The sequence below is a fragment of the Lagenorhynchus albirostris genome, chromosome 17, assembly GCF_949774975.1.
Source record: "Lagenorhynchus albirostris chromosome 17, mLagAlb1.1, whole genome shotgun sequence".
In the NCBI taxonomy this organism is placed as follows: Eukaryota; Metazoa; Chordata; class Mammalia; order Artiodactyla; family Delphinidae; genus Lagenorhynchus; species Lagenorhynchus albirostris.
In genome coordinates this window covers 52,645,015-52,659,345 of record NC_083111.1, presented here as the reverse complement: position 1 = coordinate 52,659,345, position 14,331 = coordinate 52,645,015, and positions in this window count along the sequence as shown.

Below are 14,331 nucleotides of genomic sequence, written 5' to 3'. Positions count from 1 at the left end.
GCAGTGGAAGGGGAGGTGGAGGTTTCAGAGATAGTTCCCACTGGGTCAGTGTTGGGCTTCATGTTTCCATAAGGGACAGTGTGAGGTTTTAGTTTTTTTCTTCCTCCCTCCTGCTCTTCCTTTCTCTCTCACACTCTCTCCCTCTCTCCACCCCCCCCCACTTTCTTTTTCTCAGTTGTGGTTCTGGTTGCTGTTTCCTAGAGAAGACGAAACACAGACTCGCCATCACATATCACCTTAGTTCCACAGGTATTAGTTACTTTGTATCCCAATCAGACTGTAAGCCTTTGGAGGGCAGGAACTCATCTTAATATTTTTGTATCTTTCCTGAAACTAATACAGTTCTGAGCACATAATTAGTGCTTAATATATATATATTTTTTGCGGTACGCGGGCCTCTCACTGCTGTGGCCTCTCCCGTTGCGGAGCACAGGCTCCGGACGCGCAGGCTCAGCGGCCATGGCTCATGGGCCCAGCCGCTCCGCGGCATGTGGGATCTTCCCGGACTGGGGCACGAACCCGTGTCCTCTGAATCGCCAGGCGGACTCTCAACCACTGCGCCACCAGGGAAGCCCAATATATTTATTCTTTTGTTTGTTTAGAACAAAGTTATCCACTTTGTTCTAAACTTCTAAACTTTGTTTAGAAGTTATCCAACTTATCTAGTTCTCTGATTGTTCTGAGGTTGTATACGTTCCTCTTTCCATGCCCACTAATGCAGCCCTCAGTAGCCACCACCCTCTCTTGCAAGGACTACTGCTCCACACTCTTGAGATCATCTTTCCTCTCTTGTGCCTCCTCAGGCTGACCTCCTGAGAGAAATTGAGAGTCTCTTTAAAGAGTCAATCAAATCATATTATTCTAGCAGCTTTCCACTAGTCTATGGTGGTATTCAGACTCCTTACCATGGTCTAGAAAGCCCTACCTAGTCTAGCCACTGCTCCCTCTCCACTGTCAGCTCCCTCCACCCTCCCCTTTGTTCACATCCTCTAGTCACAGTGGCCTCCTTAGTCCCTTAAACGTGAGCCCTGGTGCCAGCTTGGGGACTTTGTCCTTGCTCTTTCTTCTCAGAAGGCTCTTTCGACATGCAGCTGTGTGACTCTTCCTATTATTCAGGTCTCAATTCAAATGTCACCGCCTCAGAAAGGCCTTCACTGCCCATCTTAACTAAAGCAGCCATGAGGACCTTCTCCCTTACATTAGTCTATTTTATCATTTGCATGTACTCCTCACTGGCTAAAATTAATTGACTATTTCTTTGGGTTTGTCTGACTCCTCTTTCTTGACTGTAAGATCCATGAGTGAGGGCCTCAGTCATATTTTCTGCTCCATCCCTAGTGCATAGAATAGGTCTTGGCATAAAGAAGCTACTCAAGAAGGATTTATTGATGACTGAACTATGAGTCCTAAATTTCTCATTCATATCTATAATTATGTCTCCTTTCTTGTTCCTAATGTTTTTGGTGGTGCATTTTCTCTCTCTCCTTTTTTTGCTTGATTATACTTGCCAATCCATTATATATTTACTATTTTTTCAAGAAACTGATTTTTGGTTTAATGGCTCAGGAGTCATGTCTATGTTTTCTAATATTTTTAAATTTCCATTTTCCATTTCTTGGTTTTATTTTTTATTTTATCAGCATTGACCTCACTCCAGGACTTTTACCCAACATGACACATAATTCTGGGTCTCCTGTTTGCTCTCCTTTAACTACTTAGGATAGTCAAAGTACACCTGAATGCAGAGATGAAATGTCAGCAGAAGGCAGCTGGTCAGACACTGGCTGGGATGTAGCTCCTGACCTTCCCTGTCAGTGAACTCTTTTGCCAGTGAAGAGCTTTCTGATTCATTGCTTTTAGACTGCTCCACTGGATAATAAGCCCAACTACTGGAGCAATGAGAATTTAGGAATATATTCCTCGAGTACCTGTGAGATTGGGTGACCTCAAATCTACATCAAGAACAAGAGCAGAGTGGCGCAGTGGTTGAGAGTCCGCCTGCCGATGCAGGGGACACGGGTTCGTGCCCCGGTCCGGGAAGATCCCACATGCCGCGGAGCGGCTGGGCCCGTGAGCCATGGCCGCTGAGCCTGTGGGTCCAGAGCCTGTGCTCCACAACGGGAGAGGCCACAGCAGTGAGAGGCCCGCGTACCGCAGAAAAAAAAAAGAACAAGAGCAGAGATGCACCCTGGCCTCTTCACTCTAGATATCTGTCTTGGTATCTCTTTTGTTCAGTCCTGCTAAAAAGGAGTTAGATCAAACTCCCACCTTGTGTGAGCCTTTGATCTTAGACTGTCCTTGAGATCTAGAATAGGAGAGTGGATTGACTTAGATACCACAAGAACAAGTTGGTAGACATGCTCTGATGGCATGATCCCCTATTTTGTTTCCTAATTTGGGGAACTAAATTAAGAAGAATACAGGGTAAAGGCAGACTATGAAGTACTTAGCTGGGGACAGTCAAGGACTTTTGGTAGGTAGGCAAACTGCTATGTCATCTCAGTGTAGGACTGACTATTTTCCTCACCACTCAAAGAACATAAAGTGCACATTTACTGAAGACAAATTTGAATGATTTTGTTTGAACATTGACGAGGTGAAAAACTTGGAATATTCATCTTTCTATACATGTTCTTTGTGCGGAAATTAGTTCCTAGTTTAACATCTGGTTTTCTAAACCTTTCTTTATTGGTCACAAAGGTAATTAGAAATCCATTTCCTGGCAGCAGATTCCAAAATAGAAGCTAAGGACAATAAGGTCTTAATGAGGAAAGCACACATCTTACGTCCAAATAGCTTACTGAATGAAAAAAGTAAAAGCCAGACTCATTGTTTGTGTTTCTTCCTAAAACGGTAAAGACACACACATATGGACTACAGGTTCTCTGTCTTAACTTTTGGTTTTCTTCAACTTGTAAAATGATTCACACAATTGGGAATTATAACTAGTCTTAAAATATATAAAAATCTATATACAGGGACTTCCCTGGTGGTCCAGCAGGTAAGACTCTGCGCTCCCAATGCAGGGGGCCTGGGTTCGATCCCTGGTCAGGGAACTAGATCCTGCATGCCGCAACTAAGACCCAGCTCAGCCAAAATAAATAAATAAATATTAAAATATATATATATATATACCTATATATACACACACATATATCTATATACATACTTATATACACATAAACATACATATATACCTCATATAGGTAATATTTATCTCAAACGTGTATAGCCAAGTTATGTGAAGCATAACCCAGTCATCTGAGCAATAATGTTGTCATTTAAAGCAGACTCCTCTGCATGTTTTGCTTTTTCAGAAAGTTGGAAATCAATCCCTGGAATTGAATTTTGTCATGCAACTTCTATGTAACTCTATCCCACAGTTTATCTCATAGAGAGAAGGAATAACTCAAAATTATTCTTCTTGATCATGACCTTATCTCATGGGAAGTGGAGAAATATTTGACCATGAATTTTCTAAAGCTATGGTAAATTCATTCGTATCAAATTTGGCCTGGTCATAGCACTTGATGCTCTCTAGTCACTTTGTCATGTAATACTCTCTCTACCCACACAGACTCCTTCAGTTTGGTTTGTCACTGAATTCATCAGAGTAAGGTGCTTTTAATGCAGCTAACAGTATAAAAAGGCTTGGGAGTAGTAATCCCCCAATATATACACATATATTGAGACTACAGGCTTGTAGTAACTTAACCCTGTTTATTGCCTAGGAGAATGGTTCCATATTCACTGACTCACTGTTCCTGGTGACTCTGTAGAACCTATCCACCATGACTAATGAGAATTGCCTGAAACTTTTTTTTTAATGCAGTTGCAAGTCGCTGAAAGGTTTAAAACAGAAGACATGCATGTATGTACACGTCTGTGCCCATTTTGATAACACGAGGGAAGAGATATCTGCCTGTGTATTTTGAATAGCATTTAGACTTAAAGTTCTGTTGTGTAGAGTATTGCAATCTGTAGCAGGCCCAGTATTCTTCATAAATGTAGTGTGTGTGTGTATATATGTGTGAGCATGCACACGTGCACACGTGTGCACACGCGCACACACACACACACACACACACACACACACCCCGGACTTAATTCAACTAGATATAGCAGTTTCTATAGCTGCTTCATTATCTTATTCAACAAATACTTTTCAGCATCTTTTGTGTGCCAGGCATGGTTTTAAGCACTGAAGATTGAATGGTGGACATAAAATCCCTCCATCAAAAGAGTTTATAATCTACTGCAACAGTTCTCAATCCTGGATGCACATAGAATTTTCTGAGAAGCATATTAAAAATCCTGATACTAGGCTCTACTCCCAAACCAATTATCTGGTGATGAGACCAAGTCACCAAGTATTTTTTAAAGTTTCCTGAATGATTCTAATATATGACCAAGATTGAGAACTGCTGTTCTAGGAGGAAGACAACCACTTAAACAGTGCTTATTTTGTGTCAGGCATAGTTTTAAGCACTTTACTGCTCTTTTAATTCCCACAGTAACGTCCCTTTTAATTCCCACTATAAACTTCTAAACTAGGTACTATTATATCCCCACTTGACAGTTGAGAAAACTGATACACAGAGAAATTGAGTAGATTTTCCAAGATCCCAGAGTTACTAAGTATCAGAACCACACTTGGGCAATCAGGATTTAACTGTTACTCCATGTTACCTGTGGCTTCAGGTGGTTGGTTCATACATTGGCCCCCGATTCAAGCCAGTCAATAATCTTCCCTAAGAATTTTTAGTGGCAGGAGTGGTGGGCATGGAAATCTAGGAAGCTGTTAGAGGACATAATGCCTCCTGTGAGGAAAGACTTTCTATACTAGAGATGAAGCTGTTATGAATTGAGAAGCACAGCTGATGAACACTGAAAGCACCCAAGCAATACCTTTATTTTAGCTGTTTCTAAGGCCCAACCAGATCCCTGATCTTCCTGTGATTGGTCTATATAAACTTCAGCTGAATTCTGTTAACCATCAAATTCCCATTTTGTCTAAGCTAGTCCAAGTTGGGAGTTATTTGTGAGTAAAAGCATTGACTAATTCATTGTCCGTTGGCTATATTCTCTAAATACCACATTTAATTCACTCAAGTAGCAATGTTGAATGAGTTTATCATCAACTCTACAACTTCATCATGATCTCAGAAACCTCTCCATTTGTGATGTTGAGACAGTTGCCTAACCTGTTACACAACAGCCGTGTCTTCAGTAGCAGTTGATTCCTTTTGTGGAATTGAAATCTCTCAAGAGCACCACTGATGGTGCTCATTCTGTCATTAAATATTTTAGCCCTTGCTGAATCCAGGATCTTAAGAAATCTTTTTATAGCCTAGGTGTTGACTCCATAAATGGTCAAGAACATATACAACACGCTTCTGTGCAGAATGCTTTGTTCCTTTGTTTTGATTTTGGATGTATATTAATTCAAGACTATACACTGATTGACATCAAGGCAGTCCTGCACATTCAGGCTACTGTGTGCAGCATGGAGTCTAATTTTCAGACTGTAGAATACATTAATTTGTCCCCCAGTGGCATATAAGAGAGATTTTACACTGCCTGATGTTGTCCAGCTTTTCTTAAAAAAATAAGATTCCCTCAACTCTAGATGATGCTGTTTTAGGTAAAGAGCAAAATGGGCGAGAGATGAGCAAGCCTTCAGTGGAACATGTATTCAGCAGCTCAGATATACTCCGGGATTACTTTATCTTCCGTAACTGCATGAATAACGATAGGAGCCCAGAAGACCCTGTGAAGCACTGTACTCACAACATTTATGAAGTCTCCCAACTGTTAGCAGCATTCTGGCTCCAACCTACTGACCCCTGGCATTGTAAATATCCACTTCCTTGTCTCTTTCCTCTTTCTATAGACCTCTACCCCAGTATATTACAACTTGATTTGTATTTAAAGCATTGCTAGTATTCTATTGTTAACCTTTCATGATTATGATTCCCTAAAGGGGCTTATCTTCAAACCTTACAATCTGTTTAGGCTGCAACAAATTAAAGGGTTAAGTTTTCTCCCTCTGGTTCCGCGCACTAGAAATTCCTGTGTACCAGCAGATGGCAGTAGAAATAAATAAGTCAAACAATGAATTACAAAGATGCAAAGAAATGATGCACTTTATCTAAATCTTCTTCCAGTTTCCCAGCCTCATATCTTCCTCATTTCATTCCTTTCTCCCTAATTTTGCAGAATAATTTATTGATGTTGCAATACTACTCTCAATTTGACTTCTGTGAAAGAATCAGAAAGGATGGAAACAGAGTTATATTTATTTTCTACATCATTTTTCCTGCCTTGGTGTTTGTCTGCCTCCAGGGAGGTCCTCTGGCAAGCCTTCCCACAGAAATCATTGGAAGACAATCCTTCGTCCTGGCTATAATGATAACATGAACTCATTAAGGAAATTATGATGGGTGACCCAGAAAGGGCAGGAGAGAGGTGATTAGAAAGTGTTGAGAGTAGTGATTCTCCAAGACTGGGGGGCAGGAAGGCTGCAGGTTCTGGGAGCAGTGGAGACCTGCATCTCCTCCCCATAGTGTGGGGAGCACACATGGACTTGGGTGTTGGATAAGAGTCAGGGCAATCCAGGGAGGATGGATAACTGAAGGTGCCAGTCCCAATATTTTGCTCTGTACAAGATTACTGGGATCTTCACCTGAACCTAGGGTAGGAGAAGCCCCAGAATAATAATGACTAAAACTGAAGTCTTGACACTCAATGTGATGTGAGCTTAGATTTATTTAGATTCATTACATTACTTTAGACCCTCAGGTTTCTAGTGCAAGTTCTATCCTTTGTAAAATCTTGGATTTTTATTCTGCAGAAACACCTTGTCCGATAATGGGTAGGGTTGCAACTTTGCCCTAGCAACTTCCTCTTCTGGAAGCTAAATCAGCCCTTCTGCTTTAATTCTTGTGACAAGTGAACAGGGGAGACAAATGGGCCTGGCTTATAAGACATTATCTATACCTAAACTGTTCCCACCCACAATCTCAGTTCACAGGCCAAGAAACTCAGGATACAAGAATTACGGTAAGACCTTTAAAACGTAAATCCACATTAACTACCTAAACTTAACTCCCACATCTGCCATCCCCCAAATATTTAAGAAGACTTGTCATCTTACTGATATTCCCTTAAACCTTAAAAAAGCAACTTAGTTTCCAATACATTTTTTATAAGTCCATATTTAGTTGCTATCAATAAGTGTAGATAAATTGAGGTACAAAATGATAAAATGACATGCAAAGCACTTGTTACCAAAAATCAACTCTACAGCCTGTGATAGCCCCTGCATTCAGAAAATTATGTCTTTCGCTGAAGTATACGAAGGGATGGCTTCCTCTCTGAAGGTGCAATACACTGAATTTCTTGTCTGTGGTTATCCCTGAGTGCAATGCTTTCATTATCATTATTGAAAACCCCTTAGACAAAGTGACTAGTACAAATGAGAAGTCAAGATATGTATCATCAAGGATTAAATATAATTGAAAGAAATCACTTTTGGTTGTACAGAGATATAGGAAATAAGGATCACACAAGCCTTCCATAAAACCTGAAAACCTATAAAAAACTCACTGCAAATGTTTTAAGTAAAATCTTAAATCCAAGTGCTATACTCCGGTCAGCACTTCGAAATTTACCCAGTAGGGGGCAGTCAAGGAGTGGCTCATAGAATTCAGTTTATTCCGGCTCTACACAAAGTTCTTTAAAAAGAATTCCTTCAAGTAAGCTTCTATAACTCTATAAAACCCTGTGAACCTATTGTATCATTTCTGCGTTCTGGATTCATGTTGCAGTTGTAACATTTCTCTCCTTTCAAAGTCCTGGTTTCTTTTAAATTATTTAGGACCTGAAATTTGTGAAGTGTTGTTAGCTAGATCACCTTTCATTTAATACGGCCTAATTGTTTTTTTTTTAATTCACTGCAAAACTGAGAATGAAAATTTTCTCTGAATTTGTGAAAAGTCTGAATGTAATTTAGAAATGTTGAATGAAAGATTTATCTATAGCTTGAGGGAACATACATAGAAGGAGTTGCTAGATGAGAAAAGATAAGTAAGCCTTCAAATGTTTTAGAGTCATATCAGAAAAGTCAAACTCTTGGTTTCAATTTCCTGGTTACTCAAACTACTAAATCCCCCTGAGAGACAGTGGGATGGAAATGCCCTTTTGGGGAGAATTTCTGGTACTTTCAGAAGGAAACTGTACAAAAATAGGCATGTTTGCAGCATTATAGCTTCAAGTCTTTCCTGATTCATATCCAGTCTGCTCTGGAAAGTGGTGAATAAGAATTAAGAACTTCAAATGAAGATGATATGAAGTTTAGTTTTAAAAATGGGTGAAAGTTCAAGACTGACATATATAAAATCTTTTCAAAAATTGTTTTCACACGCTAGTTAGCATGAAATCAAGAAACATATTAATATTCAATCCAATCCAGCAAACGTGTCACCACTGGGTGCCTGCCCCTGCGCCCATCACTGATGAAATGGGATGCTCTTCATCACTTTCTGTGCCAGTGGGCCTCGAAGTATGGCGTGTCCTCCTTCCCTCCCCCACCAACCACCAGCATCAGCATCACCTGGGAACTCATCAGAAATGCAAATCAATATTGCTGTGGGTGGAGCCCAACAATCTGGGGTTTGACAAGTCCTCTGGGTGATTCTGAAAGGCGCTCAAGATTGACACCTTAGTCATTGCCCCTGGGCAGGTAATAGATCAAAATACCTGTCACAATGGAAGACAGAACTGGGCAGGTTTCACTCAGCTGTCCTCTATTCCTATTGAGTGAACTGCAGGCAGAGAGCAGGACTTCTCAGCTGCTTCATATCAGAGAAGTCAAACTCTTGGTTTTAATTTCCCAGTTACTCAAACTACTAAATCCCTCTGAGAGACAGTGGGATGGAAATGCCCTTTTGGGGAACACAGGCTCTTCCTGCCCATCTCAGGATTTTAATTCTAGAGTTCAGCATCACATTTGCCTGCAGATATACACTATATTTTCCAACCTACCTCTCTTGGTAATAACGGTAATATTATGGCTTTTATCAACCCTCTTCCCTGCCTTACATTTCAGTTGATCCAGAATCCAGGCAGGGAAGAAGGATTGTGTTTAGTGGACCCCCTTGAAGTGATACAGACACAAGAAATTTCAAAATTTTGACTTAGATATGAAATTTCAACATTTTGACTTAGATATTGGTAGATTTGACACCATGACCTATGATAACTTACAGAATACAAAAGGAAGTTTGAAGTCATGAAAACCTTTATGAAAAACTCATAATCCTTTTCTCCTTAATTTCCCTTTTTCATAGATGTATATGAAGTATGCTAAATCTTGCTCTATTTCTGGGAGGATTTTATTTCTAAATTCCAAACCTTTTTCACATCCAGAAAAGGGAGTTCTTCAAACATTGATTTCTCACTTAAGATGGAAGGCTTGGTGACATGTTTTAATATCTGCCAAAGAAATGGAGGCCTCTCTCCCGGTGGTCCTGCACATCTGGCTCCTGCATCAACAGTGTTTGGTCGGAACCGAACAGACCCAGGACTCCGCTTATTCCAGCCTCCCTCCGCCCTCCATCCTCCTCTCCAGTCACAACCTCCATATCATCTCGACCATTCCCTGCCTTAGGGACCAAGCAACACCGTTGTCTGTGGTTAGCTCTTTTTGCCAACCAACCACGAGCTCCCACATTTGTCAGAATTATTCCACTGAGGTGAAGGCTGCCGTCAACCGCCTATCCACCAGCATCTGCGGACCTCCTGCACCTACCTCTCTCCCAGCGTCTCTTTCCACTGCGAAGATGCGGATCTGGAGGGCGTGGGCCTTTTCTTCCTCGCGTTGGTCAAGGAGAAGCACAGGGCGAGAGCATCTCTTGAGGATGCAAAACCAGCGTGGCGGCTGCATCCTCTTCCAGGATGAGCAGAAGCTGTCCTGAGATGAATGGGCAAAGCCCTGGATGCCAAGAAAGCGAGTGCGTAGATCTTTCTATGAATGAGTCTTCCCCATTGCCACAGCATGTTACCTGTGCAGACGGGAAAGTAACAAGCATTAAAGTGTCTGCTGGGATGAAAAAATAGAAATAAGAAAACAAGTTTATGACAAAATACTGGATTAGAGTAGGTTCAAATCCTAGTTATTTAATATGCTCAACCAGTATAAGCCTTGCTCCTAATCTCTAAACCTAGAAGCATACTGTCTACTACAGGATCTAATAAAGACTAATAATGATAATTTGTGTGAAAGTGTGTATTACACTGTGGAGACGCAGTAAATTTTGATTTATAAATGAATGAACACAAAGCGCATATTCTGTCAACCATATAGGTCCTCTTTTATTTACATAGAATGCTTTATGGCAGAAATTCAAAGTGCTTTATGAATGTTTTCTTGTTACTCATCACCCAGCTGTGAAATTGGGCCAAATATCTGAAAAATTTGTAAAATTTGTGGAAATGGTATTAGGAAGGGACAAATAATAAATACAAACAAGAAATCACTCTTATTTTGTGTTTTTGTGTGGATCGATGGTATTACCAGTGTTAGTACTATAATTTTCATTACTTAATTAATTCAGCAATATTTATTCTCTCCTAAGTGTCTGATATTATTTGGGCACTAGAGATAACAGCCAGCAATGAATGAGACAGCCCAGGGCCACCATGGAGCTTACCTTTTAGGAGAGGGAGAGAGACAATAAACAAGTAAAATAAACAAAGCCTGGTAGTGATGGGTGCTAATGGGTTAGCTGAAAGGATTTGGTTTAGCATGCAATTAAAACCTATACTCAGGGTTCTTTTTGCTAATCCTAAAAGACAACTGGACACTTGCAAACTATTGATCCTGCTACCAAAATATCCGCTGTATTGCAGTAGAAAATCTGGAATAAATTCTTTCTAATCAGAGAACTATCTAACATAGATCATCAACTTTTTACAAAGCACTTTACCGGTTGGAAAGCACCTTCAGGTGTGCACACTAATAGAACAACTTGATTTTGTTTTTGTTAAAGGCCAAGGTGCTGCACTCAGCAGCGCTCTCAATATTACCTGTGAACAGCCACTACCACCTCCAAGCAAAACCTACTCCGTTAGGGAAGCCTGATCAATAACATAATCATCTCTATGTTCTTGCCAGAAAAATATGCTCATTTTCCCCCTTTTCTGGAGAGAGTTTTTATTGTTCTTCTGACTGATTAATCATCTGTTTATCCTCAAACTGCAGGTACATCCAGGTGGGCCTTTTAGTCAGATGCACTTTAGGATCCAGCGGGAGGATGATGCCTTGTGAACTTAGAGGAGGAATTCATTTTTGTGGCTGTGTGGTTCTGAGGCTTCGGTTAACTTCAAGTGACTATTTTGTGTGTGTGTGTGTGTGTGTGTGTGTGTGTGTGTGTGTGTGTGTGTGTAGTCATTTTTCAGTGGTAATTGAGTTAAGAGGGGATGAATCTATGAACTTAGTTAAAATTTGGTCCCTAAGAGATGACGGGTCAGCACATAACACTTTCTATTTATTTTATCACCTCCTGCCATCCCTTGCACCACTGGGCAAAAGGAAATGCTTTTGAAAGTCAGCTGTTAAAAAAACCAGTCTTTAGTAGTATCAGCTTGTAGCTTAGAAAGAGGATGCTTTCTTGAATGTACCACATGGGTTTACTTTCACTTCAGAGGAGAGTATAACCTCCTTAATTTTTATGTATTCTGCAACTTTCTGTCTCTTGCTATTTTTTAAATGAAATATCATTTTAAAGTAATCAAATCAACTGTATAAATATTCAATGCCACTGAACTAAATATAAAAGTTTTCAGGTTACTGATTTTATGAAACGGTACGTTCAAGTTACAAAACAGTTTTACAGGTTGAACTACATGACATTGTCATTTTGTAGGTCAAAAATTGGTAAATACTAATGATTTTATAAAATTCAACATTAAGCAATCTAAGGGCTGTGTTCAGTTTTACTCCATTCTTATGTAGACAGACGCATTGAAATTGGCCAAGTAAATAAACATAAACTGAAATTTCTGTAAGTTGTGTTTAACGTAAAACTGAATGGGCTTCTCCTTCTACTGCAGTTTAGAAAGTAAGTGTAATATACTGCTAGGGAAAGCCAAGGGTGAAAATCCAGAGAAAAGGTGATTAGTGAGTCATTTTGCATATTTGATTTTCCATTTCTGATTACCTCAGTTTTGTTTGTAAGGAGCTAGCCCTATACTTTGCAAACAATGAGTAATTCATCTGTGTCACTTGGTTGATCTGAAGGTGGTATTCTTTTATATTTATGCATTAACAGCTTATCTGTGTTCTCTGCCTTGAGAAAATGCTACTGGATACTGAGTGTAATAAGGGTTGTGACACTAAGGTAAACTCAGTACAATGGATTCAATGTAAATTTTGCTTAGGTCATATAACCAGGTTGTTGGTAAGTTGGGAACTGAATTTGATGATGACATAGAATTTGATGTGAACATAGAAAACAATTAGTATTGTTTGAAATGTAGAAATTGTCTTCTCTAGCAAATTGGATAGAAACTACTCAATCTGAGTTTTATCAGGTTGTCATTTTCCAAAAGTGTAGATTGGCATTTTAGGTTGTCTGAAGATACTGGAATAACTAATAACTGGGTTGAAACCTTGCCAAAGGCATGCAGAGTGCAAAGCTGTGAACAAAGTTGGTATTTTATCATTCTTGGTGTTGTTACAGTGCACCAAGCAAGCTCTTCTAAGTTTGGTTACAGTTGCTTTTTAGTTCTGCCTATTGTTGGCATAACATACGTGAACTTAATCTTTCTTGGCAATTCTCTTTGCAGTTAAGTAGTCCTGGCTTTTGTTCATTTTCGCTTTTCTCTAACGTAGTTTTAACTATGTCCTGAAATGTACTAAAATGATACGTAAGCACTGTCTTTAAACTAATTGTGCTTACAGCTAGAATCTGGAAAGCATAATAGAACATCTGCTTTGCATAGAGCCACCTACGGATTATTAAAATCTGGTATTTTAAGTCCTTTTATATTGTAAATATCATGTGTTAACCATATTCAAATATAAATGATTTGAAAAGAAATTAAGCAAAATGGCTGTAGTTCAGCACTTTAAAAGAAACAATCAGGACATAAGATTAAGTTTTACTTTATTTTATTCAGTTAAGGAAATTTATTCTTTTCTAGGTCTGTCTTGGATGGGGTGGGAAGGGTATAAAGGTGGGGGAAGGGAATTGTAGAGTGTTAAATGAATGTGGATAATCTGCAGAGAAAATACTATATAATTTTTTGTAGGCACAGAATGAAGATGAAGCGAGCATTGTTATCTAGTTGGAAACAATTTCTAACCCTTGAATTACACTTGAGATCTTCTTTGACCCCAGAGTTGATTTAAGAGTGTACAATTGTTAAACGTGTTGTATGACAGTGTCTGTTTCACAAATGTGTTTCTGCCTTACACCATCTTCTCATTCTTATTTGATACATGCCTTTAAAAAGTGCACTTCCTGTAGATTTTACCATTATGCAATTGTTAGATTTTATTTTGGGCTCATAGCTGTCAGTGACACAAAGGATGAATATTCTTGTTTTTCCTCTGAAGTCATAGTATTTATTAGAAACTTTTATTTTACTACATGGTATATATATACACTCACATATCATATATATATATATATATATATACACACACACACACACACACACATATATATACACATACATGTATATATATGAACATTTACCCTATCATAATTGTGAAAAGCCACAAGGAATTTAAATATTCCCTCAAATGGTCTTTTAGAATCATGCAAAATAAACAGAGTAGTAATAAAATTTTATTAATAATGAAAGGTACTCTGTTAATGAACAAAATAGATAATAATCAAGTGAGTATAGGTTTGATTATTATTCAACAAGAAGACCCATGTGGATTTGGTATGAATTTCAAGTAGCTAAAATTAAAGAGTTAACTGAGAAATTTACTTTGCATTATTAATTCATTATATTTTATGGATGTAGGCTAATTCTAGACCCTGTCCAGACACTTTGCAAATATATAGATTGTTCAGCATAAACATGTTTGTACTAAACAACCAGAGCAGATGGTGCGCAGTCAAAGAATATCATCTTCCTACAAGAAGGAGATCAGTTTTTAGAGCACAGAAACTGCAAATGTCTGTGGCAAATAACAACTGCAATAATAATTTAAATAACAGCTGATATTTACTTAGCTTCTCTAATGTGCCAGACACTCTACTAGGTGCTTGATTAGTGCTTATTAGTGCTTCATGTTACAATCCTGAGTCAAGT